Source organism: Engystomops pustulosus, chromosome 7 (genome assembly GCF_040894005.1).
Source record: "Engystomops pustulosus chromosome 7, aEngPut4.maternal, whole genome shotgun sequence".
NCBI classification, from domain to species: Eukaryota; Metazoa; Chordata; class Amphibia; order Anura; family Leptodactylidae; genus Engystomops; species Engystomops pustulosus.
In genome coordinates, this window is record NC_092417.1 from 100,730,142 (window position 1) to 100,758,086 (window position 27,945).

Here is a 27,945-nt window from a genome sequence, read left to right on the forward strand (position 1 = left end):
CTGTTTGCAAAAAACCCTAACCCCTGGACATAACATCCACATAACAGTTTTTTATTTTTATTTTTTTAATTATGTGGAAGGCATGTTAGTTGAAAATTCAAGGTTGTCATTCAATTGGATAATTGTACTACAGTACCCTGCCAGATGTCATCAATGTACCCCGAGGGCCCAAAGAAGAACCTTGGATGCTGACAAAGCCCCATCCCCTGATGAGTACACCCTCTCCCATAGCCCCAGGAACAAATTGAATATGAGGGTGCACAGGACATCCCCATTGCAGTTCCCTAGAGTTGCAGATAGGACACAGAAAAAAATATTCAATATTTTATATTGAAACAAAGATATATTTATTTTATTCTCCTAGTAGAATTCCCTTGTTAGTTGCATATTGTTGGCATCAGACAACACCAGAACTCATTAATTCTTGTTTTTATTCCCCCGATTGTTCACCGTACTATAAGTGTTAGCTTTATTCTATGGATCATCACGATACGGTGATGTTCCATTTTATATAGCTTTTTTTTATGAGTTCAGGATATAGAACTCATTTTGTGAGATTCTTTTTTTTTTTTGCATTGCCATTTAACAATGGGCAACACACATATGTGGTGTGTGTGTGTGTGTATAATATATATATTATACATATGTACTTTTTCTTAGTATCATGTTGGTAAATGTGTTTCATCACTTTTTCTGAGCTTTTTGAGGTCAAATATCAAAATTTCAGTTTTTTTTTCTTTTTAATGGCGTTCTCCGTACGGGTTCAATTTTATATTATTTGTACTGGTTGTTATGAATGTTGTGATAAACAATATGTGTAGTTTTGGTGATTTTCACTTATTTATTGCATGTGACTTTAACCCCTTCCCGACGCGCGCCGTACTAGTACGGCGCATGCCGGGTGCATGGAGAGGCCTCGCGGGCTGAGCCCTCTCCATAGCCGTCAAGCACCGATCGTGGGTGCTTTCACTACGATCCCCGCCGGCAATGCTGCCGGAGGCTTCAGAAAGATGGCGCCGCATGGGTGCCGCCATCTTGCCGCGGATCATCGCTCCCCGATGACGTCACGGGGAGTGGTGATCCGTTGCCATGACAGCTTCGGGCCTCACGGAGGCCTGAAGCTGTCTCGTTTTAACCCCATGCTATCGGCACATTGTAATGAATGAGGAGTAAAATCCCCATATACTGCCATATTGCAGTATGGCAGTATATGGTAGGATCGATCAGACAACCTAGGGTTAAAGTACCCTAGGGAGTCTGAAAAATAGTAAAAGTAAAAAAGTTAAAAAAATAAAAAAAAACCCTAAAAATTCAAATCACCCCCCTTTCCCTAGAACTGATATTAATAAACAGTAAAAATCATAAACACATTAGGTATCGCCGCGTCTGAAAATGTCCGATCTATCAAAATATAATAACGGTTTTTCGCTGCGTTTAACCCCGTAACGGAAAATAGCGTCAAAAGTCAAAAATTTTTTTTTTGCCATTTTGGAAAATATAAAAAAATTAATAAAGTGATCAAAAGGTCGCACAGTCCTAAAAATGATAGCAATGAAAACGCCATCAAAAGTTGCAAAAAATGACACCACCCACAGCTCCGTACACCAAAGTATGAAAAAGTTATTGCCGCCAGAAGATGACAAAATAAAATAAAAAAAATTTGTACAGGAGGTTTTAATTTTGTTTTAAATGTATGAAAACATTATAAAACCTATATAAATTTGGTATCCACATAATCGTAGCAACCCAAAGAATGAAGTAGACATGTCATTTGGGGCATACAGTGAAAGCTGTAAAATCCAAGCCCACAAGAAAACGTCGCAAATGTATTTTTTCACCATTTTCACTGCATTTGGAATTTTTTTCCTGCTTCCCAGTACGCACCATGGAATATTAAATACAGTCCCTACGAAGTGCAATTTGTTACGCAGAAAATAAGCCATAACACAGCTCTTTATGTGGAAAAATAAAAAAGTTATAGATTTTTGAAGGTGGGGAGTGAAAAATGGAAGTGAAAAAACTAAAAAAGGCCAAGTCGTTAAGGGGTTAAGGGACTTCTATTCTTCATCTTCTCTAGGGTTAAACAGGCGGGATTGCGATCCCAGCTGCCTCGTACTGCCGGAACCCCATGGTGAACGCACAGGCTCAGCTTCTGAGCCCTGGCGATTGCCATGATGTACTTCCCACATCCTATGACATAAAATCATGTGCGAGAAGGGGTTAAATATTGATGTAAATGCACCCTTTTAGTAATTGTGTAAGCAAGAGCCCCTTATTCAATAATTGCGTAAAGGTTGCTTGTAAGTTTGCAATATCTGCTACAAAAAGGAAATTGCTGAAGTACCCCTTTTTAAAATCTTAGTCTTTCAGACTTTTTTTTTTCGGTGTGTGCCTGTACTGGGCGTGTATTTGACATGCAGAACTTACATTGCTCTTTGACCCATTATATTAAATTGGTTTTGTCACACAGGTGAAAACCTCACCATAGAAGCCTATGGACACGCATCAGAAACGCATTGCACTCAAATGCAATCCATTTTTTACTGATCAATTGCTGCAGATAAGATAAGCCTCAGTCATGTTTTCACGTGCGTTGTCTGTGAAAACGCATTGAAATTTTTTTAAAAAAAGCTTAGCATTTTTCATCAGAATTCAGATTTTCACTGACCAAACCCTGATTGCACTCTGATCAGTCTGACATGATCTGAATTGCAAGTGTGAAAGGGGCCTTGTTTGGATATATTACTATGAGCTATTTCTTCCGTTGTTTCAGATAAACATTGCTGACACTGTCCAGTCAGTACTTGCATGCTCCTTGTTTTCACTTGAGAAAAGGTGTGGTTTGTCATGAGGCACCTCCTTGTTAAGAGCAGCAATACTCGCAAACCGCCAGCTCCCTAGAGATGAACGGGGCAGATTGTATATGCGCGACCGGCTGCGCCGCTAATCTTGCGGAGCCAATAGGGGTCCGGCAGATGTACATGGGACCTCATTGGACCTCTTGTTCTTGAGAAATGTGGTGATCGCATCACGGAGACCCCCAACGATCAGCAAGTTAGGCCCACGAACTTGGGGATCCTCTGCCATTTTTCCTTGCTGATCTTCTCCAGTTCCCTCAGGTTGGATGTTGAACGTTGGTGAAAGCCATTTTTAAAGTCCCTTCAGAGATGCTCAATTAGGTTTAGGTCAGGGCTGTGGTCGGGCCAGTAAAGAATGGTTGTTCTGAAGGCACTGCTTTTGTTTTAGCTGCGTGCTTAGGGTCATTGTCTTGTTGGAAGGTGAACCTTCAATAAACCCCTTCCTCTCTGGATAGCTGTAAAACTTGGCAAATATATACAGTGGTTATTTGAAGGCAAGCATATATGGAGAATAGGCCTTGGATGACCCAGGAGGAATCCTACTAGAAAATAGTTTGAGCTGCCTACAAGTGGCTCCATTTCATAGTTTGTCATACAGATGGGTGACGTTGAAATAAGTTCTGATAAAACTGGAATCGCACAACAGGTGTGCAATTATTCTGGAAGGTCAAGTGTCTACAGTGGTTAAAACTGCTATAAAATGCTTTGTGCCACTTATTTTTTTTATTTTGTATATATTTTTGTGCATTGTAATATTTGTTGTAACTGTATGGCACTTAAGACTGTTCCACAGTGTAAGTTGTGTGACTGTGCAATCTCTGAACATGGCCTTAAACTCATTTGGATGCTGTGGAAGCCCACAATAGTGACAAATTGAACTTGAAGCTGACAAAAGAAAATGTCTATAAAAATTAAAGGCAGACTTTTGCTTTTCAACTATGCTACAACATTTTTCAAATATAACTAAGACACGCCTGAACAGAAATGATGGCACTCTTAAAGGGGTTGGCCACTTTCCAATAAATGTCTTCCGTTAGACATGTCTCTGCATGTATGTGAACCTGTGTCTTTGCCTCCTGGAGAGCTTCAGCCTTTCACTGTTATCTACATACTGCACTGTGCATCTTTCAGGCACTAAGGGGGGAGGGGAGCAGCAAGATATAAGGACTCATCCTGCTGCTCCCCTCCCCCCTTAGTGCGTGAAAGATTCCAGGTCCCTCCTATTTAAAAGCCCTCTCCATAGCCCGTAAGTCTTTGCTGCATATTGCACAGTGGCACAATGATAAGTGTGGAGTTGGCATCAACAGGAGCTCACAGGTAGCAGCAACAGGGCAATACACAGGGTAGCACAATGATATAGTGTAGAGGTGGCATCAGTAGCAGCAGATTGGAGACGCCACATCCATTATACATTAGTTTTCCTGAGAAAATTAGGCCTTTGACAAAAAAGAACTCCAAAGGTGGCACCAGCAGCATAAGGTCAGAGGTGTAGAGGTGGCGGCAACATGCTAGGCCACAGAGTGGCACAATGATATAGTGTAGAGGTGGCATCGGTAGAAGCAGGAGCCAGCAGGGTGGCACAATGACAGTCTGGAGGTGGCGGCAGCAGGAGCCCATATAGCCAACAGCAGAGGAGGCCACATTGTGGCACAATGATGAAGTTTGAAATGAATTTAAAATGGAAAATTTAAACTTCTATTTGTATTAGAGACGCCACCTCCATAATACATTCCGGTTTTCCTGAACATATCAGGCCTTTGACAAAAAAGAACACCAAAGGTGGCAGCAGCAGCATGAGGTCAGAGGTGTGGAAGTGGCGGCAACATGGTAGGCTACAGAGTGGCACAATGTTATAGTGTGAAGGTGGCATCAGTAGCAGCAGCAGGAGCCCGCAGAGTGGTACAATGATAGTGTGGATGTGGTGGACGATTCCAGTGCTTGGTAAAGATGATAGCCATGTGGAGCAACTGGCAGTAGATGTGTGGCATCAAGCGGGTTGCAACATCAGAATAGTGGCTGAGGCAGGTAGTTAAAACCCAGTCATTTTTCAACTTTTGGAGGAGGCGTCATGGCTGATCTAATCTGATGCATTAGGCATTGGTGAGTTGAAATCCTGGCCGATCCAAGCCTGATTCATCTTGACAAATTCATCTTGACTATGGCTTAAATGAATTTCTGGAAAAGATGACATATGCTCAGTACATAATCTGGCACCTCCACCTGGAACTTCCAGCCAAGCCCCCGCTTTGATGTACAGTTCCCGTTTTTTTTTTTTCAGTTATATACTGTTAGTCCAATCCATCTCCCCTATGTTCCGTCCCTTCTTCCAAACATCCTACTCCTAGCACCACACAGCTGGGCTATATAAACCTGCTCATCAAGAAGCTTGCACATTGTTTGTGCTGCTGCTGCCCTGGATGGTCTCCTTTACTCTAAGTCTAATCTTGGGCTCCTTTCACAATTATCTTCCCTGTGAACCTTACCAGTATTTTAATCCTTTTTTTCCCCACCCACAGCATTGCTTATTATTACAATAAGGCTACTTGCCTCCTGCCCTGGTGTACCACATATCAGCTCATCATCACTTATCGCTACTCCCATAACAGTTAATCAACTCAGGTCAGTTTTAAGTAGCCCAACTATGCTAAGTACCTAAACCTTACACTAAGTTACCGAGCAGTTTTCTTATTTATTCACCCATTTCTCCACCATAGTTTGTCATTATTAGCCAATTTCATAAAATTCATAAGGATATTACACCTACCCCAGGATACAGCCAGGTACTTAACATTAGACTTCTCTGTAATTCATATAATAAAAATATTTATCTTGCATTATAACATATTTTATCGTTTATCATATTTTACCTCTAAAAGATATGTCTTATCCTATTCTTAAGGAAAAAACTGTTCCTCTAAACAGCTCATTTGTGGCTGTAATATTCCTCTGTCTATGTCAACCATGACTACTCTCGTATTTTAATCAAATGTATGTATATATACGAATATATGTATGAATTAAACCTAAACCTTTGATATCTTGATGTAAGTTTTATGAGTTTTATTGTATGACGTCACTCTTTGATGCAATGTACCCTCCTTTATATTTTTTTTATCCACCACAGAACGACATCCAAAAAAATCTATTGGACCTGAGGAAGGGGAAATTCTCCCCGAAACACGTTGTCCCCATACCTTTTTATCTGTTATCGAACACTAATAAATGTTTTTATGCTTAATATTTGCATTTATATGTACTTCTCTGCCTTTATGAATAGTCTGACTTTACAAAGCCCAGCACGCAGCACACTAATTCTACTAATCCACTAAGCAGCGCGATATTACATCCGGTTATCCTATCCTACTACTAGCCTGTCATCTTGACAAAGGTCATTACGGGTGGACAAGCGGGTTCTCCTTGGGGTAATGATGGCCCCCGCCGCACTGAATACCCGCTCTCATGCCACACTACTGGCCGGGCAGGACAGCTTCTCTACTGCAAACTCCGCAAGTTGCGGCCGTGCATCAAGTTTGGCTGCCCAGTAGTCCATGGGATCCTCTACCTGAGGTGGTAAAGTGCTCACTAGGCGGGTGACGGAAGTTGCCCAATAAGGAATCCAGACTTAAGCTGCTGCTGATGGAGCTGCTACTGCTCCTACCCCCCCAGCTCCCCACAGCAGCCTTGGCAGTAGTACACGAGCAATGACTGCCAGGAATCCCCTGGTCAGACCTGACAGAGGATGGACAATGTCGCACATAGGCAGCGGCCAACTCTGTGCACAGTATTTCTCTATAGTATGCCAGTTGTTTCTCCCGTTCAGCAGCTGGAAAAGTCACCCATTTTTGCCCGGTAGCGAGGGTCCAAGAGGGTGGAGAGCCAAGTCATCCCTATGGCAGATGTTGGCTATTCGGCTGTCACTAGGAGGAAGCTGACACTGGCACAGGAGCAGCAGTTTGACAACTTGGAGAAAGTGCCGTCTCTTGTGGAAGTTGTTGGTGTGGCTGGGCAGGAAGCACATTCACCCAGTGGGCTGTAAAGGACATGTACTGGCCCTGACCATAGTTACAGCTCCACACATCTGCGCTGCCGTGCACCTTGGAAGAAACTGATAAGCTCAAGGACTGGCCCACCTTCTGTTGTACATATTGGTGAAGGGCTGGCACAGCCTTTTTGGAAAAATAATTGCAGCTTGGAACTCTCCACCTCGGTTTGGCACAAGCCATTAGTTCTCTGAAGGGTGCAGAGTCCTTGACTTGGAAAGGGAGAGACTGCAGTACCAACAACTTTAACAAGAGCACGGTCAGCTGCTGCACTTTAGGATGGCTGGACACCTAGTTGTCTCTTTTGTAATCGCCTCACTCAATGACTGCTGGCGCCATGCATAGCGAGGAGCAGGAGCATCTGGATCAGTAGATGATGTCAAAGACAAACCGCTCCCTTCAGCAGAGGTGCTGGAGCCTCGACTTGCTGAAACGGCATGTGTGCCACTAGGTGCTGCTGCTGTTGCTTTGCCTGCAGGTTGGACCACATCTGACACCCATTTCTCCCAGGCCATTGGATGGTGACGCTGCATGTGTTGGTGCAGGGCTGTGGTGCCAAGGTTGGCTCCCTGGCCACACTTCACTTTCTGCCCGCAGATACGACCTATACCCACGCTCGGCTCCTCAGGTGTCTTTACAAAAAATTGCCACACCGCCGAGGCGGTAATTTTATCGCCAACACTCTGCACTGAGCGACTACTACCACCGCTGCCTCGCTGAGCCCCTGTGCAACTGCTTACTTGGACCTGCGAGTTGGGATTTGTACCTCGCGGACTTTTGGCTCCAGATCTCGCTCTGCTGACTCACGACCACAGTAACAACTTGCTTTCTGACGTGCAAGCTGACACTCTCTTCGCCAAATCGTCAATTTGCGTTTCCCGGTCACTGCTACTCTCCTCACAGGTGTCAGTATGCACAGCCTGCCTACTGCAGGAAGCAGCAGAAGTCTGCCCCACCTCTTCACTGCCAAATAGCTGCTGACGGTCTTCAAACACTTCGTCCTCGCTGAATAGTGGCGCTGAGCCCAGACCACCTAGTAGCTCTCTGGCTGCGGGAAAGGTGAGGGCCTCTGACCTGCTCCTGAGCCATGCCAATCTAATTGTTGTATCTGAGGAATCCACAGACTCTTGGCTGAAGTTACTACACAGAACAGTAGCAGCAACTAGACTCTACAGGCAGCACATGAAGTGTGAAGGGCTGAGATTGAAAATGGCTGGGTTTTATAGGGCAGTGTGACCTCACGTAAGCCTGCTGGTTGCTGATTGGCTTACCGGTCTGCAGATATCGGGGGTGTTCCTTTCTCCATCCCAGAGTTGTCTGCCCCATGTAACACGTTGTTCTTGCGCCCATTTAGCTGAAAAAAGAGGAAAAAACCCCAACTTCGTTCCTGCGAATCGGCATAAACTTCGGTTTCGTGACTAATCTAATTTTTCCTGAAATTCTAACCGAAGTTAGAATCTTTAGAATCGATATGCCCATCTCTAGGGTTAGCACATTGTAATGAATGGGTTATCAGCACATTGTATTGATTGAGGAAAATCCCCCATTTATTGCCATACAGTAGTAGTATATAATAGGATCGTACAGACAACCTAGACTTAAAGTACCCTAGGGCAGTGGTGGCGAACCTATGGCACGGGTGCTGAAGGTGGCACTCGGAGCTCTTTCTGTGGGCACCCAAACCTTCACCACAGAGAGGACTTGAGGCTTTCTACTGTGGTCTAAAACGGCGAGGGCGTGCCATGCTCAGTGCTATTTTAAAGCGACACATCCTTGGCTGCCTGGAAGAAAGGTAAATTAAAAATTTTCTTTCTATTGTATTGACGTCCTCAGGACAACAATACAATGGAAACCTGTGATACAGCAATGATCAATAAGTTACTGCTTAAATAGTCATGTGGGCACTTTGCGACATGAGTGCATTTTGGTTGTAGTTTGGGCACTCTGGCTCTAAAAGGTTCGCCATCACTGCCCTAGGGAGTCTGAAAAATAGAAAAAAAAAATAAAAAAAAAAATAATTATAAAACCCCCTTAAACTCAATTCACCCCCAGTTTCCCTATAACTGATATAAATATAAATTGTAAAAATCATACACATTAGGTATCGCCCGGTACGAAAATGCCTGATCTATCAAAATATAGTAACGTATTTTTTTTTTCACTGCGTCTAACCCCGTAACGGAAAATTTGGGCCAAAGTCGCAAATGGCACTTTTTTACCATTTAAAAAAAAAAGAAAAAAATTCTATAAAAAGTGATCAAAAGCTTGTATAGTTCTAAGAATGATAACATTGTAAATCAAAATCTGCAAAAAATGACACCTCCCAAATCTCTGTATACCAAATTCCCCCCCCCAATTTTTTTTTCCTTTTTGTAAATGTATGAAAATATTTAAAAAAAACTACAATTTCACCGTAATAGTACCGACCCAAAGAATAAAGTAGACCTGTCATTTGGGGCATACAGTGATATCCATAAAATCCATGGCCACAAGAATACAACACAAATGTGTTTTTTACTAATTTCACTGCATTTGGAATTTTTTTTTTCCCCGCTTCCCAGTACACGGCAAGGAATATTAAATACCATCACTATGAAGTTACGCAGAAAACAAGCCATAAAACTGCTCTGTACAAGGAAAAATAATTTTTTTTTTTTTAGTTTTTTGAAGGTGGGGAGTGAATAATGAAAACGCAAAAATGAAAAAGGGCTTCGGCGAGAAGGGGTTAAGTAAGACTTTGGCACCTCTCGACAGGTATTTTGACCATTCTTCATGAGCACACTGCTCCAGTTGTCTGCAGGTGCCTTTTCCAGATTACATGTTTCAGCTCCTTCCAAAAAGACACATTAAGACTTGTGTAAGAGCTCATAGAGGCCCCTTCAGAATAGTTTGAGCGCAAAACGTATGTTGTTTTCTAAACTGCTCTTTAGTTTGCTGCAGTGAGCAATTGGGTAACAAACAATTTTGATTGTCTATATTGGTTATGACTGTGTCCTCAACAACCTGGACTATAAATTTAACACAAGTTGCCCATACCCCAAATGATACCAAACTATCTACAGAATGAAAGGAGCATATTTTGTAGGTACACTTGTACTTAAGTGCTAAAAACAATTTCTACACATATTTGGTATCTGTGTCGTAACAAAATTTATAATATTTTAGAAACCTTATTGGAGCTCCTTGGTTAAAGCCGAAAAAAAAAAAAAATGATGTTCCGATCACAAAAATGGTACCACTGAAGAGGACAACTTATTAAGCAAAAATTGGCCCTCATCCAGCTCTGTCAAACTAAGATACATTGTCAGAGAAAATCACATTTGTTTTTCAGCATTGACTTTTTAAAAAAAAAATTTAGTTTTCCTTCAGTAGAATTGGACAAATATAAATTAAATCTGTTTGACCTATTTTTATGGTAACGTGAACAGCCCCCAAAAAGCTTAACATTCCAAACAATGATTTTAGGACACTTTAATGAGATATTAAAGGGGTTTTCCTACAAAAGAACATTCTCAAATCTCAATCCCATAGTGATGTTGGTACAATAAACATTATTTTAACCCCTTACTTTACAATGTTACTCAGTTTTATTGCAGTTTTGGCTCCAACCTCTCCTTAAGCTGGTCAATGCAAAATCCCAGGGTATGGACTGGGACTCTAAGCAGACACATTATGATCCTTCTAGTTCTGTGGGGTGACAATGTGGTTAGATTATCATTGTACAGGTTTTGTATACTTTCATCTAGCTTTCATAAGGCTTCTGACATTGTAATAACACACTGATGCATAGAGAGATGACAGATCAGAGATGAGATGCCTATTACCGTATATACTCGAGTATAAGCCGACCCGAGTATAAGCCGAGACCCCTAATTTCAACACAAAAAAACTGGGAAAACCTATTGACTCGAGTATAAGCCGAGGGTGGGAAATGCATTGGTTACAGCCTCCCAGTATATAGTCTGCCAGCCCCCGTAGCATACAGCCTGCCCAACCCCTGTAGCATACAGCCTGCCCAGCCCCTGTAGTAGGAAAAAAAATAACACTGTACTCATCTTTCCGACGTCCCCCATAGGTCCTCTTCTGTCTCAGACTGTCTCAGACAGAAGAGGACCTATGGGTGACGTCAGAAAGATGAGTTTTGTCTTTATGTTTTTAGTTGACTCGAGTATAAGCCGAGTTAGGGTTTTTGAGCACAAATTTTGTGCTGAAAAACTAGGCTTATACTCGAGTATATAAGGTACACAGAGGCTGACAGATGCTGACACTTTGTCTCTTACATTGTCTCTTCTCTTCTGCTCACGATGTGCTGGTAGGAAGTGAATCGGTGAGTGTCTGTGAGCTCTGTGTAGGGGGGTGTTGCTACTGGCTCAGAGCAGAAAGTCAGAAATCTCAGCAGCATGCAGTCACCCAGAAATCCAAGATGGCGGTTTCCTGACCCCAAGTCATAAGTTACAGCGTCATATCTAGGGACAACTGTAATTGTGTACACCAGGTCCGATAGACAGGTTGGAATTATATCTGAAATGCTGTATTTTTAATAACAGTGAATTAATGTGCCATTTCATTATCCTGAATATATGTAAGAAACTTGCTTTCGTGGGAATACCCCTTTTAAGTATTTGTGGTAAGGGTTACGTTTTGGTTAATAACCTTTAAAGACCCCAAATAGACACCACAAAATACAATTTTCAATATTAATGGAAAAATAAGTTACTGCTCTCATAACTATATATTTCTGTGTACTGGAATTTAAACTGGCTGTGTTTAGCAAGAGTTGGTTCACACCATTTGGACCTTCCGTCACTAAAATGATAACCGATTTAGATTTTTGACTTTTGTCGATGTCAGTTTACTCAACTTTCGATTAGGCCTGCAGGGGGAAAATTGGATGGAAAGTGTAGAACAATTTCCCCCTCCCACATTTTCTGAAATAATGGGAGATATTATGTCCAGTGGACAATTTTTTAACCTTTTAAGTTTGACACAGAGCTGATGCTGGCTCAGCTTGAGGCTGGAGCCGGGTGTCAACTGCAACTCCGTCCGTGGATATTTAACCCCTTTAATGCCATGGTCAGTCACCGACAGTGACTTGGTTATTCTTATTAGACACTCCTAGAACGCACTGGGTTCTGCGAGGCGCAGGGAGTGATTTAAAGTAGTCCACACAACTTCCGAATATGGCACAACAATAAATCCCAACCCTGAATGGCTATAAGACTCCTTTCACTAGTCTCAGTGAAACAGGACCTTAACAAACCAAATAAGCTGCCACCAGTTCTCATTTAATATAAACCTGGTCTGTAACAATATTATGTAATGTGAGGATCCAAACCGGTAGCATGTATTTAAGCAACAAACATGCACGATGGGTTCGTTGATCGAGATAAGGCTACATTCACACGATGGCGCTGCGGAGAGGAGCAGGGGATGAGCGCTGCTCACCCCCGCCCCTCTCCATAGGAAGATACGGCGCCGTATCACGGGAAAAGATAGGACATGTCCTATCTTTTCCCGGGCTACGGAGCGGTACGGTGCCGCACGTGTGCAGCACCGTACCGCTCCCGTACAGGGCCGTGAGCCCATAGAAGTGTATGGGGGACGTATATCGACCATATATACGATCCCCAAACATGTGTGTGAATGTAGCCTAAAAGAGCAACGCAGGTAAAATTTTATATTTCTTTAAAGGGGTATTCCCACTTGGGTAAATTAATGTTACTTGTATGATGAAAAAACATACAATTTTCAAATGTACTTTCTGTATCAATTCCTTGCGGTTCCAGTAGACACAAATCTGTCCATGGTCACACAGGTGCACGGCTCATATCAGAGGGTAATCAGAGCTGTGGGTAATAACAAGATGTGCACTATGTGACCATGGTCAGGTTTCTGTCCACTGGAAATTAACAATGAGGCTTTCTATAGAATAGCAGCAAGCGGAGATCTAGAAAACCATGCTGAATTGATATAGAAAGTGTATTGGAAATTTGTATAACTTTTCATTATTCAAAACATATCCATTACTTGTTGAAATGGAAATATCCCTTTAAGGGCACACTAGATATAACAATATATACAATAAAGATATATACAGTTAGAGTATGAAATGCAAAGGTAGCACTAAGAGTATCAGCGGTTCAGTAAGTTAGTTACCAAGTGTGTGGGCCTGAGGGAACCTGATACTCCACACCTTAAGATCTTCCCCTGCACTTGATGTTAGATGGGTTTACATACAAAAGCATCATGGTATTTCTGATTAGATCAGATGAAGACACTCCTCTGGAGGGGTCATGGGTTCCTCCTACCCGGTATTACATCGAGAACCTTTGTGAAGTCACAGCTTCTTAAGGGGAACTCATATGGTCATGGTTTTGGTTTAATTGGATCCGTGTAAATCCCTGGATTGCCTGGATGCTGAAAATGACCTATTTGCTATGGTCCTATCCAGAGAGATGCTATAATAAGTAACAGCTTCAAAAGTTATAACCTTATAAAGCGATGCCAGTCAGAATACAAATAATGGGGCTGAGCCTAAAGCTACAAAATGGCTGCGTCATTGGCCAGGGGTTAATAGTTAGTGTTCTGCTTTGGTGTTTTTATTTTTTTATTTTTTTTTCTTGTCAACTAAAGCCAGGTGTCGGATGCCCCTTAGTGTTAGTTTTTAAATTGAGAAACCATGTTTGCCATCCTGGGTTACTAGCAACATAATGTAAGGCAAGACAAACTTTTTTCCTTCTTGTGATCATTTTAATCTAATGGTTTTCTGTCTGACAACCAGATTGAGACGTGGTTACCAGAATTATTCCTTCAGAGCTCTAGTGCACTGGTGTGTTTTCCGTTGGAAGATGTTGCACAGGAAGCACAGGGCGGGTTTGCAATTGGGTTGATTGTCTGCCTATCCTGTGTCTTTGCATGGACCACCCTGTAGTATATCATGTATACTCTTGGCTGTGGCTTTTTTCCCTCTTATTGGGCTCCATAGTTAAATGTTTACCCGTTATGCTTAATGTTTCTAAATCTTCCTGTACTGTACTTGTAACATAAAGCAGATAAATACTGTGAACCCTGTCTTCTAAACCCATGTCCTTGAAAATGTTCTGCTTCCTCCCACTTATTTATTTTGTACAGATACTAGATATTTTTACATGTATATTTTGCATGACTGCTGCTATAGCAACTGAGGTTCAATGTTGGTGACTGCTAAGGAAGCATCACATCGTTTTCTACAGACCTGCTAATGCCGCAGTATTATATGTTATACACACACTCTCTACAGGATTTTATGGGTACATATTATACCTGTATGCTTTTAATTTTAGAAGGAATCTAAAATCTCATGAGGAATAATTGTGATCTGCTTTATTGTAGAGCTTTGCACTAGGGGTGACCATACTGGTTTGCCAACACTTGGCTACACAGGGTATATATATGTATGTATGGCTTTTCCTTGTGCAAATATTGCTATATCCCCCCCCCCCCCCTTTTTTTTTTAATGATTATGATGTGACACTTGTGAAACCCACATGGGTTTTTTCTTTTGGTCATCTTTTAGCAGCTTATTCAGTATAATGTTAATGGATTCAACCTGCAGTCAAGTTACACATGTTTGAGAGTGGGGGAGACTAGTAGTTTAGTGGGGGTTAAAGCTGGTGACAGGTTCTCTTTAAATATATATTTTTATTACTATTATTTTTTTTCAGTTTGCAACTTCTAACAGAAATGTTCTCGTGGTGTGATGCATAGTGTATTGGTTTCCATTGTGTTGGAGTGTTGTGCTGCTTGGGTTATGTCAGCTATCATTGCAGAAATAATAAAGGTGGTGTTCTGCAGTGCAGTTTTACATCTGAAAAAAAGCAAATACAGAATTGCCTGTTCGTGTACATCTAACAAAATCCATGTCTGTCTTTCAGAATCTTCTTACAAGCTTGGGCAAAACACTGGATTTTTATATGCGGCTAACACATCACAGCTTTCCACTATGGAGTCGGTAAATATCCATTTGCACTCCCCCCCCCTCCCTTCTGATGCCACCAGCTGCTGCCGTTTTCTCTGCTTTGTAGAGCTCTATGTGACTCATAATATAAAAGTGAGTGGTGTTGACTGACATCAGTGCTTCAGTAGCCTGTTTTATGTTTCTGCCCTTCTTAATTAATGCTTTGCAGGCCTAAAGATGTGATGGGGTTACTGCATTTGATGCTTTGTGTACAGTTTATAGGCTTGTGTGCTGTAATGGGGAGCAATATTTGATGGCGTCAATTGCCTGCTTTAAAATGATGCTCTGTTTCTGCCTTCAAGGTTGAATTTTCAGTATATCTAAAGCACTGGATAATAAATAATAAAGGCTGTTTTAACAAATATTGGCCTTTCTCTCATGTTTCAGCTTTTTCTGAAATCCGAATTTGCTACTTGGTGATGACCAGAAAATTCCATGAATCATGGAAGATGCAAAAAAAAAATGCTATATTTATAGAGCTTGGACTTGGTTTCTCAAGCTCTGCTCACCTTGTTGTTGTGCCGATGATGTTGTGTCTAATGTGGTTGAATGACTGCCAGAATCTAAAACTCAGACTGTCTTTAAATGGGTTAGGCCCTTTTCACAGCATACTTACAGCCTTACTTGCTAATCGGTTGGGGTTTCCGTGATTATAACAAGAAAGGGGCGTCTTATGGGTTACGAGGACCTCCCTGAGAAGAGTGGAGCAGACAGCCGGACATCTCTGGTCTATTCATCTCTATGGAGACGACAGAATGCTCAGCTTAAAGGGAACGTGTCACCACATTTGCACATATACAGCAATGTGGTGACAGATATATTATATTAGTTCCTATAGTCACTGACACCCTTCTTTTTAGCTAAAAATTGTTTCTCTTCCATCCACATAAATCACCTTATTAATCACCTTATCTTATATTACCTGGCATCATAGAGGACGTGCCCTGCTCGGCTGGCCCCTCCCATCTACTCCTCCCCATGCCTTACAGTTCACATCATGTGACCATAGTCACATATCTGGTCCTTTAGCCTCTTAACATTAGCAAACTGTACCCCATACATGTACCTGACAAATTGAAGTAATAGAAGCCCCCATGGACTTCTACTCCTCTCCATCCTACATGGAGGCTGCTGTGATTTCATGTAATCGCATCCGTGGTGTACAGTTTGCTATTCTTAGAAGGCTGCGAGACCTGTGATGATGACGACACTGGTCACATGTCATGAATGTAACACAAGGCACAGTGTAAAAAAATTGACACAATATTTCCCCTCTATACATAGAGCTTTACATGTCTATAGCTGAATATTAGCAGACGGTCCCTAAGTGCAAGGAGGCAGAGCAGTGATTTGAAGAGACACAGAGCTGTCAGTCACAATAATGGGGTGTGGTTCACTGGCAGCCTGAGAGAAGTCATAGATGCCAGACATGACTAACAAGCTAATTTGCATATCGAAAAGTCTGTATTTAAGGTACAGTGGCCCACTGGCAGCTAATTTTAGGTGATAAGGGGAGGACTTGTAACTCTTTATCAGCAGGCATTGTTAGTAAGGGTGGTCAAAAATCCTTTTTTCTCTGCATCTTGGGTTCTGAACAACTTCTAATATACTTCATGAAGAAATTCTGCTTAGGCTACATGCCAATTACCATATTTCCTATTGTTTTCCAAGGAAAACCGTCAACCATTTGTCATGTAGCCTGTTGCAATATGCCCTTTTTTAACCATGTTACTACCTCATTGCTATGGCAAATTTGTCTACCAGATTGGAGACTGGTCTATCTCCTCTTTTGTTTAACCCCTTTCCTGTGTGTTGTTCCAGTGCATTGTGTGTTTTCCTGGGTGAGAATATGCCTGTGTGCATGAGGCCTAAGCAGAATTTAACCAAGACTGCACACAATAGAAAAATGATCTGAAATTATGTTTGCGCTTTAAATAGGTGTTTAATAGCTTCTAGTAATGCGATTTTATTTTCATGAACTGTTTTTACGTTGTAGTTTACTGCCTTCTAACTGTCCCGTTTTAGTGGTCTTAGGCTGTAGTTTAGCATGATTATGTATATTTAGCAGCACTTGATATTTGTTTCGTTTGTCTTATGACGTGCTTTCCTGGTGCATGTCTCGGCTCAAGCATCTTAATGGACTCGTTTTGTGAGTGTTACATTGTGTGCTCTCCCCCGCACCATTTGCTTTATGCCTTCCAGCGGGTGTGTTCTTCACGTGACTTTTTCCATATAGTAGCTTGTTAACTCTGATAATTTCTTTGTTTTGAGGCTGGAGCCCAGCTTCCTGCTTTTGCTTGGCTTGAGTGCAAGCAGTTACATGAGGCTTCTGCCTCTTCTGTTGTCAGAACTACAGTGGCAATCTGAAGAAAGTCAAGCCTTCCTGTTTAATCAAAATTTTTGTTACAGATGGGACACAAAGATGGTACACAAACTTCACCAACTTTTGGTGTACAAATGACTGTACACATTATTTTTTATACTTTTTTACTTATGTTTTAGTGATAAGTGACAGTTAATGGTTTTAAACCTGCTTTACTGACCCAGCAGCAGTCCGTATTTTCTGGACTATAAGATGCACTTTTTAGCAAGAAAAAATTCTTGCTAAAAAGTGCCTGCGTCTTATAGACTGGAGGTCAGGAGGATCCAGCACTGCCAGACCCTCCTGACCTCTGTAAGGGAGATCGGGTGATGCCCTGAGATAGAGCTGCACCCGATCCAGGACCTGCGCTGATGTCAGTATCATGTGACTGATCACATGCTTCTTACATCACCACAGGTCTCATACTGCCATGCTGCACTGGGACTGGTGGAAGTGTGTGTATGTATATGTGTGTGGTTCTGTGTGAGTGTGTATAGGGGATGCAGAGTTTGTGTGTGTGTATATAGGGGATGCAGAGTTTGTGTGTGTGTGTGTGTGTATATAGGGGATGCAGAGTTTGTGTGTGTGTGTATATAGGGGATGCAGAGTTTGTGTGTGTGTGTGTGTGTGTGTGTGTATATAGGGGATGCAGAGTTTGTGTGTGTGTGTATATAGGGGATGCAGAGTTTGTGTGTGTGTGTATATAGGGGATGCAGAGTTTGTGTGTGTGTGTATATAGGGGATGCAGAGTTTGTGTGTGTGTGTATATAGGGGATGCAGAGTTTGTGTGTGTGTGTATATAGGGGATGCAGAGTTTGTGTGTGTGTGTATATAGGGGATGCAGAGTGTGTGTGTGTGTATATAGGGGATGCAGAGTTTGTGTGTGTGTGTATATAGGGGATGCAGAGTTTGTGTGTGTGTGTATATAGGGGATGCAGAGTTTGTGTGTGTGTGTATATAGGGGATGCAGAGTTTGTGTGTGTGTGTGTATATAGGGGATGCAGAGTTTGTGTGTGTGTGTATATAGGGGATGCAGAGTTTGTGTGTGTGTGTATATAGGGGATGCAGAGTTTGTGTGTGTGTGTATATAGGGGATGCAGAGTTTGTGTGTGTGTGTATATAGGGGATGCAGAGTTTGTGTGTGTGTATATAGGGGATGCAGAGTTTGTGTGTGTGTATATAGGGGATGCAGAGTTTGTGTGTGTGTGTGTATATAGGGGATGCAGAGTTTGTGTGTGTGTGTGTATATAGGGGATGCAGAGTTTGTGTGTGTATAGGGGATGCAGAGTTTGTGTGTGTGTGTGTGTGTGTATAGGGGATGCAGAGTTTGTGTGTGTGTGTGTGTGTGTATATAGGGGATGCAGAGTTTGTGTGTGTGTGTGTGTATATAGGGGATGCAGAGTGTGTGTGTGTGTGTGTATATAGGGGATGCAGAGTGTGTGTGTGTATATAGGGGATGCAGAGTGTGTGTGTATATAGGGGATGCAGAGTTTGTGTGTGTGTATAGGGGATGCAGAGTGTGTGTGTGTGTATATAGGGGATGCAGAGTTTGTGTGTGTGTGCTGTACTTTAGTGCGACTAACAGGGATATTTTAATTGGTGTAAAATATATTTTTCCTTTTTTTTGAAGCCTAAACATGGGGTGCGTCCTATAGTAAGAAGCGTCTTATTTCCCAAGCTCTGAATGTGATACCGTATTTTTCGGACTTTAAGGCGCACAAAAAAGCCTTTGATTTTCTCAGAAATCAAAGGTGCGCCTTATAGTCCAGTGCGCCTTTTATATGAACTGTACACAGACATCAGCTGCCTTTGAACTGTGCGCAGGTCTGCCACCTGCTGGTCATTCATCCTCATAATCAGGTGCACCTTATAATCCAGAGCGCCTTATATACGAACCTAGACGTTTTAGCAGGAATTTATTAATGGTGCGCCTTAGTCTGAAAAATACTGTACTTGGTTTGTATGCATGGGGAAGCAAATTCTTAAGTCCTTAATCAAAGGCAAAGGCCATTGATGTTTCTTTTGCCGATTTTTAGTTCTAAATATGACTATTGGTAATTCTATCCCATTGACCCTGTTTGTTTCAAATGGTGCTACTGGATGGGATTATCCTTTGTAGTTGGGTCACTATGTTCATGGTAAAATCTGAGCTGCAAAGTGAAAGCTGTAGTCAGGTGGCTTGTGGCCAAACCTCCACTTCCTGTCCGTCTTTATGCAGAACCTACCTACAACCTTCTAGTTTTCTGGTACAAATTGCTTCAGGGACTTGAGCAAACCTGTATAGAAATGATTTACTTACAAATGATTTACTTACATTATGTGTTCTGTAGATCTGTAATGTTGGAGTATGTTGCAGTTAAGGAGAGCCTAGTCTTTGTTGCTATGCAACACAATGGTCTGTGGAGAGATGAGTGTTCAAGGATTGTTTTTAGTTTAAAATCCATTTATTCTCCTAAATTCTAGATCAGCAGTTACATTGTCACCCCACATGCTTTGCAGTAAATGTTTCTTAAAGGTGGGGGCCCAATTTTTGTTGCAGAACGGTTTTAATGCTGGTTTAGGATAGGGGAAACCCTAAGATGTTTGTTGGTCACCTCAATTGGCCATCTGCAGATCTCTTAATGCTGTTGTATGCAGTATTGAGAGTAGTTCACTGTGCATGCAGTCCACATTTGTCCTTTGCACAAATAACATGTCAGTGCTGAATTTGTTTCAACTAATGAAACCTGTGGCTTCTGAAGTTTCAGGCCTGAACACTAAAGAACTGATCTGAGATGTTAAATTCACTTCTGTCGTTCTATGTTTGGGACAGCAAATCCAGGAGACGCCTAGAACTATTTGTTGGACCAAACTGGTTTGTGAGGAAATTGACTGATTGTGAGCATTATACAGCATCATCCTTAGTCCGTTGTGACTGCAGTACAGAAAAATCGAGATCTGGTCTAATACCTGACTCTCTGATGCCATAAGAGGTTTTAGATTTGTTTGAGATTGTGCCTAGTCACACAGCAGATACTAATGAAAGGTACAATATAACATATCTTTTTTTTTTTTTTTTTTTTTCTGTAAACCTATGTCTCATACAGACATGGGCTCTGCTGCATAATGCAGCAAAGACCCATCGCTAACACTGTTTCAGCTTGCACCGATCGCGGGTGTTAACCTTTTCTTTGCCACCATGTTTCCTCCGATCGTCGCTCCCCAAACGTCATCGGGGTGGAGGGGGGGTCGATTGTTTGCCATGACAGCCTGGATGAATGGCTTCTGCATATTCATTACAATGAGCCAGTGGCTCATTGTAATGAATGACATGCAAAAACTCCAGGTACTGGGATACAGTAGTATTGCAGTATATGATATAACAATCTTAATGTGTTGCACACTTGGCTCCTAGGTGCTAACAACGGCTCAGGACCAGTCCACAAACAGTCCCACAATTAAAACAAAAGAAAGAGAAAAATTACTCTGACCGGAGCTCCAACAAGCCTTTATAAATTCTTTATGAATCCAACACGGTATATTGCTTGACGCATCGATCCTTTTCAATGAGTATTGCATGTCTCCACAGGTTTCTGGCAAGAATAGGTCCATTCAGACCAACTCCATCGCGTTTCCTAATCCTCCTTCATTGCCATCTCTCTTTAAGACAATTTCACTAGAAGAAATACGCGTACGGATAGTGTAGTATATTCTTTGTAGTTTAAAATTTTATAAAAAATATACTCACAAAATGTTTGTAAAAATGCGCATATCTAGACATGAGCAGGACGCCAGTCACACATGTCCACATGGCAATATACCGTGTTGGATTCATAAAGAATTTATAAAGGATTGTTGGAGCTCCGGTCAGAATAATTTTTCTCCTTCTTTTGTTTTAATTGCAGTATATTGTAGGAACGATCTGACTATCTAGGGTTAATGTACCCTAGGTGGTCTAAGAAATGGTGGGAAAAAAAGTTTAAAAATGTAAAAAATTAATAAAATATTAAAAGTTCAAATCGCCCCCCTTTCCTTTAGAACTGCAGATTGGATATGCAGTCTGTGTGAAAATGACAGTCGATAAATGCAGTCTCCCCAGCAGAGGAAAAACCAACCCCCCTTCCCTCTATGTTGAAGTGTTTACTGAGAAGTAAATAGTTGCTGCTTTGTCTTGGTTTATACAATCCTTGGAGCCTACAGGCAGGAGTCCTGCTCCATTTATTCCATGCATACCTTGACTATTCTCAAAACATCACGCTGTACATGTACGGGGGAGAGGGTGCAGGAAGAGGGGTCCGATCTTGGTTGCGATCGTTGCTTCCACGGAACGTCATCAGACCCCAGGCTGTCTGGTTTCTGCAGAATCGTGGCCATTGAGCCAGTGGCTCATTTTAATGAATACTGTGCAAAAATTCCATATACTGCAATACAGTGGTAGGAATGATCATGCCGTCTAGGGTTAAAAAAGTGAAGTTTTTAAAAAAATTATAAAATGTAAAAAAAACCTAAAAGTTCAAATCATCCCCTTTCCATAAAACTGATATAAAATGTTAACAGTAAAAATCAGACACAATAGTTATCGCTGCCTCTCAAAATGCCTGAAGTATCAAAATATATAAACTTATTGCTGGCAGTGACGCCCGTAATGGAAAATAGGGCCCATATGTCCGAAACACGACACCATTTTACATTGCTTAAAAAATGGAATAAAATGTTGCACAGTCCTCAAAATGATAGCAATGAAAACGTCAGGTCATTTTGCAAAAAATGACATTTAACACAGCTCTGTACACAAAAGTATGAAGGTTATTAGTTTCAGAAGATGGTGAAAACTTTTCATACATATTTAGTTTAACTTTTTAAAATATATTTAAATCCAATAAAACCTTTATAAATCTGGTATCACTGTGATCGTACCGAACCAAAGAATAAAGCAGATGTGTTATTTGGAGCACATGGTGAAATTTGAAAAAACTGAGCTCACAAGAAGATGACGCAAACTATTTTTTTTGCCCCACATTTGGATATTTTTTTCCAGCTTCCCAGTACACGGCATGGAATAATAAATTGTGAGAAATGAGCAAAAAAAACATTGCATCCTTAAGAGGTTAATGATTTTGATATGTATACTCCTTCACTATAGCTTTTATACCCTAGATCTGTTTCCTTTCACGAAAGGTTTTTATAGTACTGCATTTGCATCATATGCTGATTTAAGATGACTGCCTATGTTCCTTTTTAACACTGCTTTTTCCCCACAATTGTTAAAGCAAGGTCTGTGACTGCCCTGCCTTTTATATTCTTGTCAGTAGGTGCATTGGTGTCAGGAAGCTGCTTTCAGTTGCTTTGAGAGAAGTGTTGTTTTGGAGAAGTGTTTTTGAGCATGTCTTAACATGGAGGTAAAAACTGGCCATGCTTCTAGAACATAACAGCCAGAGGTTGCCAGAAATAAATGTAGTGCAGAGTAAATATGCTCCTCCCAGCTTTTTTGATCAGAATTTTTAGATGTGGAGGAGTATTCACTGGATTTGCAGCAAGTTGTCAGTAGTGGACCAACTATTGCGTATTTGCCAGCTGCCATAAAATAACTTCAGTAGGCGCTGTGGTGCGGAGGTGGGTACTCTGCTTCATATATGGTGGTGCTGCTCAGCTCTCCAACCCTTCTGGAACAAAGTATTTGATACCTACCACCAGGTCACTGGTAAGAGAGTCACCCCATCCCCCCAAATTGCTCTATCTCTACTGTCAAGAAAGGCCTCCTTCGACACTTCCTGACCGCTGCTCGCACGGTTATTCCAAGACATTGGAAGAACCCACAATCTCCCACGACGTTGAATGGATCCAGGAACTTGGGTATTTACGGAGAATGGAGGAGTTGGTAGCCAACGACTCCCCAGACTCGGGGAAGACCAACACTGCATGGGCCCCTTGGGAAGTATTCATAAACACCCCGGAATTCCAGGACCTGCTCCTGTCATAGAGTGCTCCTCTGCCGCTCCCGACCGCGAATGTGTTGTCTTACGGGCTCCCTACCCCCCTTTTCTCCCCCCCCTCCCTCACACCGCTTTCTAAATGTTTGTTTCCTTGCTTTTTTTTATTTTTTTGTTTTGTTAATTCGTCAAACGATAATAACTTTGTTGATCGGGATGGCATATGGGGCTCTATACGTGACATCTTATGGTATGACGCTTCTCCCCATGTTTCAACGAACATATGATCTATGATGCTCCTGATCCTGCGCGATCAGTCATGTACTGCCATCTCCTACCTGTATTGTTTACTTTCTAATAAATGTTGATTATACAAAAATTAACTTCAGTAGTTCCTGTAATTTATGGTGGGTGATGGCTTTTTAACCTTTTAACCCTTTCACGACCCGTGATGTAATAGCACGTCACGGGTCGGCTGCGGGTGCAAGGCGAGGGCTCACGGGCTGAGCCTTCTCCATAGCTGGTAAGTCTTTGCTGCATATCGTGACGTCAGTGGGGAGCGGCGATTGGTTGCCGTGACAGCCTTGGGTTTTCTGAATACCCGAGGCTGTCTGGATTTATTACTATGTGCTAATTGCACATTGCAATGTATGAGGATAAAAATCCCCATATATACTGTCATACTACAGTATGGCAATATGATAGAAAAATGGAAATGAAAAAACAAAGAGCCAGGTCCTTTAAAGGGTTAAGAATGCTGCTCATTAAAGTGAATCTGTCACCAGGAATGTAATTTTTAGCTTGGGACATGTTGCAGAAGCCTATGAACTGTTCCACAGTGTGGAGTCTTGCAAAGTGAAATTTCTTTAAATAGGCAGTAACTTTTCAAACAGGCCTCTTGCCCACAAGCGGGTCTGATGCGTCAAACACATTGGAGATTTATTAATCTATGACAGAATTATGTCATAGTTTGCACTAAAATACTGTCTAAAATCCCAATCGGAGCTCAGCTTTTATTTTCCCACAGCTGTTATAAAATAAAAAACTGAGCTTCGATTTGTCGACGGATGGGTTTGAATCGCAGCCATTTAACAAGCATCAGTTTTTTTTCTACTTATCTTAATGCAACCTCTGGTCACATGAATCCAGCATCTTGAAAACAAGTGGTCCCATAAATGTCACTTTAGCCACCTGTACAATGCATCTTGTACTGTGCCCTGGTTTACAAACTTCTGTTGGTCTTGGCATCAAGGCTGTAGAGTCGGCAAGCAAAACTTCCCACTCAGGCTCTTCAATTTCCCTAACATTATTATCTCCAGCTCCATCAAAATATTCACTCAGGCAGTGGTGAGATCAATTCGGGCATTCTTTGCAGGTGCCTTATTGCTCTGATGTGTAATAAAAGAGCTTTACTATTGAGCATGTATATCACAGCATGGTGCAAACTTTCATCTTAACTAAAAGCCTAAAAGAGGGCTGTGAGACCTACACTGACAGTCCCCATGCGGCCTTTAACCCATGAGTTGCTGTTTCGCTCCCTGATGATGCTGGAAGCATTCATTGGTGTAGAAAGCCCGGTAGTGATAAGGGAAGCTAAGAAATCCTTTGCTCCTGGTGCTCCAGTCTGTGTCCTGATGCCTGACACTGATTGTGTATGTGTTGGCTTAAGGACACTGAGCAGAACTGCCCTAGAAGCAGGAGATGACCCAGGAGTGCTAAGTATTTTCAGCTGTAATGTATTGTCCGCGGCTGTGGGTCCTGATGTTGGTGCATGCAGCCAGTGCAGGACACAGAAAAGCAAGCTGCGGTGTGGTACCAAGAAAGGAGAGGAGTATATATAATTTTTTTTATATTTTTTTTTTTTTGTGTGCTCTGAATGCAGTATTTGGCTTTGGGGGTGAAATGTATTGCTGTAATGTGGTAGTTTCTGGGGTGGCATTTTATGCTGTACTGTGGTTGTTGGTACATCCAGGTGGCTGGTTATTGATGTTGCTCTTTGCATACTAAACTTTAATGTGGCCCTTGGACCAATAAAAGTTCAACCCTGGCCTAAACCTTTAGGCCCCTTCCCCAATTGTGAGTACTCGCATCACATTCTCAGCGAGTACTGCCTGCATCGCCCTGTCCGTACACTGCAATCTGACATGCTGAGTTCAGTTCCGGTTTGCAGCGTTCGGGCCGGCAGATCCCTGCACTCGCAAGTGTGGAAGGGGCCTTAGATCAAGACATTTTAAAGGTAATTTCTGAATTTTTATTCAGTTTGTGGAGTCGGTCCATTTTATCATGCTTCCAATTCCACAGCTCTGCTTTGTTTTTCATAAACTAACACTTATGGTTCTTATTTACCTCCTTTTAGGGCCAGCAGATATTGGTGTGAAGTTCTGTATGAATCGGAGGTCTTCATATATATTATACACGTGTACCGTTTCCCTGACTGTTGCTTTTCACTTCCCTCCAACCATAGATGCCCTGTGCTGTGCCACACAAATCTGCCCATACACATACTTTTCATAGTTGGGTTTCCTGTTTGCTGGCACCGGCTACTGTCTGACAAGCTTGAATAGTAACTGTTTGTGTGTTTAAGATCCACTATTTTAATTGAGAACCCATTTCCATTTCCGATGGGTAATTAACATCTGTGAAGCGTGCAAAGGCTACACAAAGCATTCTCAAGATATAGCAAGGCTGTATTCATGTGCAAGCACAGAAGTCTCTTGGAAGCAATAGTTATTCTCTGTGAGAGCTCTGGGCAGCTGCTGCAGTAAAGGCACAGCTTATCCAACAGGTGCTTAGGGAATAAACGCAAATCAATTGAACTCCCCCTGATGTATGTATTTGTGGTGTATAAGCTTTCAGTTGTTTGAGCATTTGGTGCAGACTGAGGAAGTGTTTGTGTGTTTTTTAACACCACTATTTAGCTGCAGTATATTTGAGTTTTAATATATTGCACAAATAGTTTCACGTTTTTGTCTTTTCCCGCTTCTAGTAATTTCCCCTCACTTCGCCAAGGTGCATGTCATTTTACTCACCAATTTCTAAAGGTGCTATGGATAAGAGTGTCTCCAAATCCTTCTAATGCACAATGGTAATTATTCATTAAGTTCATAAAATCACGAACTTTAACCACGAAGACTTGCTTCTCTGCCGTCATTTCATCCGATACTAACCAGTTTCCAATATATGGATTTCAGTTTCATACTAACCTTTGTTTTTTTTTTAACCTCTGTCGCAGGCTGTGGGGATATTAGTAGGAATTGTATAGAACTCCGTCAGCATTTATCGCCTCCTTTATTGGGTCTGTGTAACATGGTTAAAATGCCCTCTTTTTCTGTGAGACAAATTTTTGTGGCCTTTTGCCGTGTGAGGCGTGTATATGTCATAATTTTACTGTTACCAGTTTGGTGTTAAATATTGAAAACCTGTTACATTTGTTGGGATTGGTAGAAGAGGTTATAGATCTTTTATGATGCCACCCAAGAATACCTCAAGGAAATCCCTGGGTACAACATCTCCTAGGGAGAAAGATAAAGGAGGGTCCAAAGGGGATAATTCCACGAAACTAGACAAATTATGGAAGTCCCCCTCAGTGAAAACACGTACTGGTTTGATAACACAGAAAAATCCTGATCATGAGGGTCAGGACCCCAAAAATAGACCACAGGGGTCGAGATTTGCAGTCCTTGAGGGGGAAGAACAGGAGAGCGATGAGGCAGGAGTTGGGGGAGAAAAAGCTATGCTCAGAGAGATTCTTGACTCTATAAAAACCTGCAATTCAGCCATTTTGGATCTTACAGATCAAGTGGGCGCCTTGAGAGGAGATGTCTCTCTGTTGAGAGAGGACTTGAATAAAGTCAGAGATAAGCAGAAAATTTTTGAGGATAAAATTGTTAATATTGAGAAAGAGATAAGCACTCTTAAAAAAGTTACGTCCTCATTAGAAAGTGAAAACAAGGGCCTTAAAGGAAAACTGGCCGATATGGAGGATCGCGCAAGGAGAGCTAACTTGAGGGTTATAGGGATACCAGAAAAGGCTGAAGGAGAAGACCCAGTTACTTTTATTAAAGAATGGCTTGTGGAAAAAATAGGGAAGGAGTATCTCTCCCCTAGTTTTGACATAGAACGTGCTCATAGAATTCCTTCAGTATCGTATGTTCCTGGTAATAATCCCCGGACCTTCATTTGTAAAACAGTACTCTCTAGAGATCGGGATATTATATTACGAAGAGCACGCGATCTAAAAGATCTATCGATTCAAGGTGTAAAAATATCGCTCTATCCGGATTTCTCTAGGGATACCCTACAAAAAAGGAAAAGTTTTCTTGAGGTGAAAAAAAGGTTAAGAGAGAAAGGTATTATTTATTCACTGATGTTCCCGGCAAAACTAAAAATTATTTTTAAAGGTCAGTCCCAGTTTTTTAGCACACCAGATCAAGTCTCTGACTGGTTAGATCTTAAGGGTCTATGAAGTGCATGACACAGATGGGCAAGGTATATCAGCTTCGGGGGAGCAGGGGTTGGATGGGGGTGGGTAAGTGGCCTAAGTAGGAAGAGTTCTACCATGGTAGGACATGTGCTTGGGTTTGGGGGGGGGAGGGATGCCTTGTTGCTGGAGATGTTGATTGGTTGTTCGCTTTCCCATTTACCTTATTCAATGGGCACTAGGTTTATATCCTGGAATATAAGGGGACTGAAGGACCGTCTGAAGCGTTGTATCATTTTCGACTACATTATCAAGCAACTTCCTGCTATTGTGATATTGTTAGAGACACATCTTGACAAA

The 27,945-nt window shown here is 41.7% G+C and overlaps 1 protein-coding gene across 6 annotated transcripts in view; it reads left to right on the plus strand.

Annotated features, from left to right (window-relative positions):
• Positions 1 to 27,945, plus strand: part of ANKRD11 (ankyrin repeat domain containing 11) — a 211,237-nt gene that overhangs the window by 24,280 nt on the left and 159,012 nt on the right. For 3 of the 6 annotated variants that reach the window (XM_072117439.1, XM_072117438.1, XM_072117440.1), the window contains exon 2: positions 14,812 to 14,888. The exons of 2 other annotated variants lie outside the window; for them this stretch is intronic. The gene's annotated coding sequence lies outside the window, so the exon portion shown is untranslated. Of the gene's footprint in view, positions 1 to 14,811; positions 14,889 to 14,966; positions 14,988 to 27,945 lie in introns of those variants that run through there. One more of the 6 variants, XM_072117441.1, reaches the window with a different exon arrangement.